The 6,519-nt window shown below is 55.9% G+C and overlaps 1 long non-coding RNA gene across 1 annotated transcript; it reads left to right on the top strand.

Annotated features, from left to right (window-relative positions):
- The first annotated feature begins 1,312 nt into the window (after positions 1-1,312).
- Positions 1,313-4,725, top strand: LOC149119122 (uncharacterized). Its single transcript, XR_016228677.1, has 3 exons — positions 1,313-2,629; positions 3,278-3,777; positions 4,417-4,725. It is a non-coding gene; the product is annotated as an uncharacterized LOC149119122 (long non-coding RNA).
- Positions 4,726-6,519: the final 1,794 nt, after the last annotated feature.

The following is a 6,519-nucleotide window of genomic DNA, read 5'->3' as shown; positions in this document are numbered from 1 at the left end:
GAAGGAGCACAGAGACCCGGATGGAGCCTTAGGGACCAGGATGTTTCCTTAGGGACCCAGATGGAGCCCAGAGATACAGATGGAGACCAGAGACCCCGATGGAGCCCAGAATCCTGTATGGAGCCCAGAGACTCGGATGGAGCCAGGAGTCCCGGATGGAGCCCAGAGACCCGGATGGAGCCCTTAGGGACCCAGATGGAGCCCAGAGACCTGGATGGAGCACTTAGACCTGGATGTGGCCCTGGGGACCAGGATGTGCCCCTGGGGACCTGGATGTGTCACTGCGGACATGAGTGGAGCCCTGGGGAGCCGGATATTGCCCTGGAGACCCGGATGTGGCCATGGGGACCCGGATGTGGCCCTGGGATCCTGGTGGAGTGTGACTGGCTGCCAGTGGAGTCGGGGAGAAACCCCCCCAGTGTCACTCAGGGCTGATTGACAGCCACCAGATGACAGAGCCCACCCCCTTGTCAGTGAACGGTGACTGACAGTGCAGGGAGACCCGGAGGTAGCCCCTGGGTTCCTCCACCAGCTCGCTCTGTCTTTTGACGGAACAATAAAAATCGTTTAAAATAAACGACTGGGACTGTGCCTGGGATGAGTTTATTCCATGAACAGGAAGCAGAGAAAGCTGGGGACGGCCGATTCTAGAATGTTCCGAAGCTTTCTAGAAATTCTGGAACAATCCAGACCATCTTGGATCAATCCAGAATGCTCTAGAATGTTCCGGAGCATACTAGCGCGTTCGCAGGTGGGAGGAGATGGTGAGGCGATCAGGGGAGGAATCATTGTGCAGGAGGGGCGGTTCTGGAATGGTCTAGAACGTTCTGGCACCTTCTCCAAGGGAGGCGTCCTCAGGGTGGACAGGTGTCTGTTGGAGAGAGAGGAAAGCCGAGTCAGCGCCGAGTCAGCGCCGAGTCAGCCCGGAAGCCGCCAAGGCCTCACCTGTGTCGCCCACACGCCGGATGTACTTCCGCGGGATCCCATTCTGCTCCGTGAGCCTCGCGTAGTCCTCCAGCCGGTCGTCATTTATGACTCTCAATTTGACTGTGGCAAGAGTGGGTGCCGACTGAGTACGCTTGCTTTAGTGTGAGCCTACTGCATACACTCACTTTAGTGGCTGTATACGCTCACCCCATCTAGCGAGCGCCAACTGTATATGCTAGCGTTAGTGGGCACCGACTGTATATGCCCACCATGTCTAGTGGGCACTGACTGTATACACTCGCTTTATCCAGTGGGCACCGACTGTATCCCCCCTTTCCCTGTATACAGTCGGGCTCAGACTCTCGGGTCGTGGTGCGTATCCCTAGCGGGCACCGGCAGTGTACATGTGTGTGTGAGGGGGGCTCACCCACAAGGAAGCTGAGGCGGCTGGTGGTGCCGCTGGACCCCATGTTATTGATGAAGACGAAGAGCCTAGCGGGATCCAATACGTGGAACTGGAAGGAGGTCTGGCCCTCGACTGTAGGGAGAGAGGTGGGTGTTCTGGATGTGCCGGGGCATGCTGGGACATTCTAGCGCATTCTGGAACATTCTAGAACATTGAGGAACTGGAGCATTCTGGGACATTTGCAGCATCCTGGAACATTTCTGGGAACATTCTCGAACATTCTGGAACACACCGGACATTCCCTGGGGTCGTCTGGAATTGTCTGGAACTTTCCGAAATGCTCTGTACTCACAGTCAGTGGTGTAGATGCCGTCTGCGTTCTTCTGGGCCACAACCGTGTGCGGGGTGCATACCTCGTTCTTCCTGAAGGAGAGACCGGGAACATGGCCGCTCGCTGTGGGCTCAACTGCTCCTGTCTGCTCTCCCTCTGGGCTCGCCTGGTCCACCATGGCCTGCTCTTTGACTCTGGGATCGGCTGGTCCTGTCTGCTCACTCTTAGCTCCATTACTCCCCTCTAGCCCACCTGCTCTCTGACTCTGGGCTCAACTGCTCCTGTCTACTCTTTCTCTGGGCTCAGCTGGTCCACCATGGCCTGCTCTTTGACTCTGGGATCGGCTGGTCCTGTCTGCTCACTCTCAGCTCCATTACTCCCCTCTAGCCCACCTGCTCTCTGACTCTGGGCTCAACTACTCCTGTCTGCTCACTCTCCCTGGGCTCGGCTGGTCCCCCCTAGCTTGCTCTTTGTCTCTGGGCTCAACTACTCCTGTCTGCTCACTCTCAGCTCCATTACTCCCCTCTAGCCCACATGCTCTCTGACTCTGGGCTCAACTACTCCTGTCTGCTATCTCTCTCTCTGGGCTCGGCTGGTCGCCCTGGCCTGCTCTGTCTCTCTCTCTGGGATCGCTTGGGCTTGGCGGCGCCTGTCTTCCCCGCTCTGTGGGCTCAATTGCTCCCCCCTGGCTCTCTGTCTCTGGCCTCGGCTTGTCTCCCCTGGCCCCGCCCCTCACTTGACATAGAAGAAGACGTTCAGGGCGTTGCAGTCCTCGTTGCACTCCATCTCGCGGAACAGCATCCGGAGTGGCCCATCCTCCAGGATCATTTCCAGGTTGTCGGAGGCCATGGCGGAGGTGCGCCAGGGCCCGGAGAGCTGGGGAGTGTAGGACCCCAAAAGCGGTGTCCTCTTGTGACGACCCCAGAAACACAGACTCCAGACCAGACGATGCAATAGAGCAGGAGGTAATTTTTATTTCATTTGCGCAAATGGGCCCCCTACTGCTGCAAGCAGCAAGCAAGCGAGAGGAGCCCCGAGCAGCTATCTCACACAGCTTTTAAGGGGCAAAACCACAAAATTAACATACCATAGGGTGGCGTAAGTTTATTGGGTAACTACAAGGGGAGGAGGTCGTCGAGGAGGAGGAGAGAACAGAAACCGGGGCTACGTGCCCTACGTGTCTAAGCTTGGACAAGGGGAGGGGGTCCTTGAAGAGCAGAAAGGGGTGGCTACGTGCCCTACGTGTCTCGCGGTTTCTTTGTTAAGCTTGAACAAGCACAGGGGAGGGGGCTTATGTGCATACCAGGATGTTCTGTCGCCCTTATCTCTGGCTAGTAGCCCTTATCTCTGGCTAGTAGCTATCTGCTTTCTCTGTGAACTTAGTTTACTCCCCATTTCCCAGGACTGTTTTATTAAGGCCATTTTATGGCGGCTCTCGGCCGCTCCTTTCAGGGAGGTGAAGAAATGACGCGCATTAATGATACGGCTGAAGAAACAACGCAAAGTAGTGATGCGAATTAGTGATGCGAAGTAATGATGTGAAGAAATGATATGAATTCATGACGAGAATTAATACTGGGAACTAATGATGCAAATTTATGATACCTGGGCAGGGTCGATGTCCGCACAGGCCACGCCCACCGTGAGGGCGAGGAGGAGAGCCTTCGTCACCGTCATCTTCATCACCATCGTCTTCGTTGTCGTCTGAGCCGGCGGGGACCCGGCGTCTATTTATTGCCAAGGCTGGGGGAGGAGTTGGCGGGCCGAAGGTTGTGCAAACATCCTGGTGGACACCAGGGACGTTCCGGAACGGTCAGTGCTCCCAGGGAATTCTGGGAGAGTCTGTCGTGCGTTCTTGGGCCTTGGAATTTTCCAGAACCCCTGGTGGGTGTTTCCAGGATTCCAGAATGTTCTAGAATGCCCAGGGAATGTCCTTGGAATCGCGAGGAATTCTGTGGAATGTTCCAGAATGTTCCAGAACACGTCCAGAGAGCCCGGCGCACGTCCTCGGGGCCTTAGAGTATTCTAGAGCGCCTGGTCTTGGAGTGTTCCGGAATACTGGCGGATGACGTAGAATTTTCTAGAATGTTCGTAGGATGCCCTGGACCGCTTGGTGAGTGTCTTTGGGGTCTTGAAATGTTGTAGAATGTTCCAGTATGTTCCAGAGAACCCAGCGAGCGTCCTGGGGGGTCTGAGACCCTCTGCTGACGTGCTGGAAGTTTCCGCAGCCCCGGTGGGCGCGGGATGTCACGTCAATGTCCGCAGGGCCAGGCCGGCACCAGGACACCCGTCACACCCAGCCGGGAAACTTCTACTCAGACCCGTATCCCAGAATCCCCCCAGACTCACTTGGTGATGTTCTGGTACATTCTAGAACACCTCGGAAAAATTCTAGGGATCCCGGAACATTCTAGAATGTCCTAGAATGTTCCAGAACCTGGATTTTTTTAGCTTTTTTCGTGCCCAGGCACCCAGACGTGACCTTGAGAGCTCCAGGGAGGTCACTCTAGTTTCTGTCTCTCGATGGGAAAAACCGACTTGACCGGTTCTGCGTTGTGTAATCCTTTAACCTGGTTTTCTGCTCCACTCACTCCATGGCTCAGGCTGGCTCTTCTCTCAGGGAGAGGAGGGTCATCAACGTGGCGTGTAGAGCACGTTGGACAAGGCAGATTCATAACTACAAAGTTTGCTCATCTTCTAATACCAAGACCCCCAATATCTCAGTTATTTTTTTTTATTTTTTTTTTGACAGGCAGTCAGATCCATCGGAAATGCCTTGAAAACATGGTCGTGTATAGACACGTTTGCTTCTTGAAAGGGTTTGCAGCTTCGTCGTCAGTACTGTCTCCTCAGTGACTTTAGAGCAGGAGAGAACAGGACACAGCGGACACTCTGAACAGCAACTTCAGTGAGTGAGTGATGAAGTGCCCAGACGAGGGAGGCGCAGTGGGTGACACGTCGATTCAGAAACGAGAGCAACTAGCCTGGGATTACCATGAGTGTGTTGGCAGAAGAATTAAAACTTGAAATAAGACTCCCGAAACGTACGCGCGGTCTTCACCACCTTGAACGAGTCTTGGTTTTTGCTGATAGCCTCTTTTTTTTTTTTTTTTTGACAGGCAGGAGTGGACAGTGAGAGACAGAGAGACAGAGAGAAAGGTCTTCCTTTGCCGTTGGTTCACCCTCCAATGGCCGCCGTGGCCGGCGCACCGCGCTGATGCAATGGCAGGGGCCAGGTACTTCTCCTGGTCTCCCATGGGGTGCAGGGCCCAGGCACTTGGGCCATCCTCCACTGCACTCCCGGGCCACAGCAGAGAGCTGGCCTGGAAGAGGGGCAACCGGGACAGAATCCGGTGCCCTGACCGGGACTAAAACCCGGTGTGCTGGCGTCGCAGGTGGAGGATTAGCCTGGTGAGCCGCGGCGCCGGCTTGTATGATTATTTTCATAAACTGTGCTTTGAACAGGGACACAAGTGATTGAGCACAAGCCATGCAGTGTCCTCTGAGCCACTCAGTGATAGCTGAGGGTCTCCGTCCTTTATAGACTTCAAGTTGTGAGCCAGGGGTTAGTGTCTGAAGGCACGCTACATGAAGAGGTAGGGAGAGATCACCTGTTGTGGGCCACTTTGTAAACCATCTTGAATGTCACACACTTGCCATCTGACCAGATGTGTGCACTGTCTGTTCTTCCCTAGTTTCTGCACCCAGCTGGACTTTCACATTCAGATATGGCGGAGAAACCACTCCCTTAGGATCCACTGAGTGCCCCTGACTGGATCAGGAACTGTTGCAGAGTGACAGGTTCTGGGTCAGTCAGGGGCAGGCAGGAGAGCTAAGGACTTGGGGTTCCTGCCGCAGACTGACAGGTTCCCGGTCCTGTCAGGGGCAGGCAGGGGAGCCAAAGACGGCGTTTCTGGCCCTAGACTGGCAAGCTACCAGTCCCATCAGCGGCAGGCAGGGGAGACAAGGAGGTGGGGTTCTGGCCCCAGACTGACAGGTTCCCAGTTCCATCAAGGGCCGGCAGGGGATCCAAGAGGTGGGGTTGTAGTCCGAGACTGTCCGGTTCTCAGGCCAGAAAGAGGCAGTCAGGGGAGCCAAGGAGGTGGGGTTCTGGCCGCAGAATGACAGGCTCTGGTTCCAGTCAGGGGCAGGCAGGGTAGTGTAAGAGGATGGTGTTCCTGCCACAGACATACAAGTTCCCTGTCTAGTCAGGGACAAGCCGGGGAGCTAAGCATGTGGGGTTCTGGCCGCACATGGACAGGTTCCCGGTCCATATGGCCAGGCAGGGAAGCTAAGGCGTTCTGGCTAAGGTTCTGGCAGCAGCATGACAGGTTCCTGGTCCCATCGCGGGCAGTCAGGGGAGCCAAGGAGGTTGGTTCTGGCCACAGACTGACAGGTTCAGGTCTATCAGGGGCAGGCAGGGGAGCTGAGGACATGGGGATCTGGCCACAGGCTGACAGGTTCCCGTTGCTGTCAGGGCAGCCCAATGAGGTGGGGTTCTGGCTACAGAGTGACAGGTTCCTGGCCCCCTCAGGGAAAGTCAGGGGAGCCACGCAGGTTAGGCTCTGGTCGAGACTGACAGGTTCCGAGTCCCATCACAGGTAGGCCGGGGAGCCTAAGGAAGCGGGGTTCTGGCCACTGGTGACAGTTGCAGGTCCATCAAGGGTAGGGAGGGGTGCTGATGGGGTGGGGTTCTGGCTGCAGACTCACAAGTTCCTGGTCCAGTCAGGGGCGGGCAGCGTAGCCTACGGAGGTGGGGTTCTGGCCACAGAATGACGACAGGTCTCTGGTCCCATCAGGAGTAGGCAGGGAGCTAAGGACATGGGGTTCCTTCCGCAGACTGACTGACAGATTC

Source organism: Oryctolagus cuniculus, chromosome Y (assembly GCF_051225735.1).
Source record: "Oryctolagus cuniculus isolate XC-2025 breed Fujian yellow rabbit chromosome Y, ASM5122573v1, whole genome shotgun sequence".
Taxonomy (NCBI): Eukaryota; Metazoa; Chordata; class Mammalia; order Lagomorpha; family Leporidae; genus Oryctolagus; species Oryctolagus cuniculus.
The sequence above is the reverse complement of the archived record's forward strand: the minus strand, read 5'-3'. Positions and strand labels throughout refer to the sequence as shown.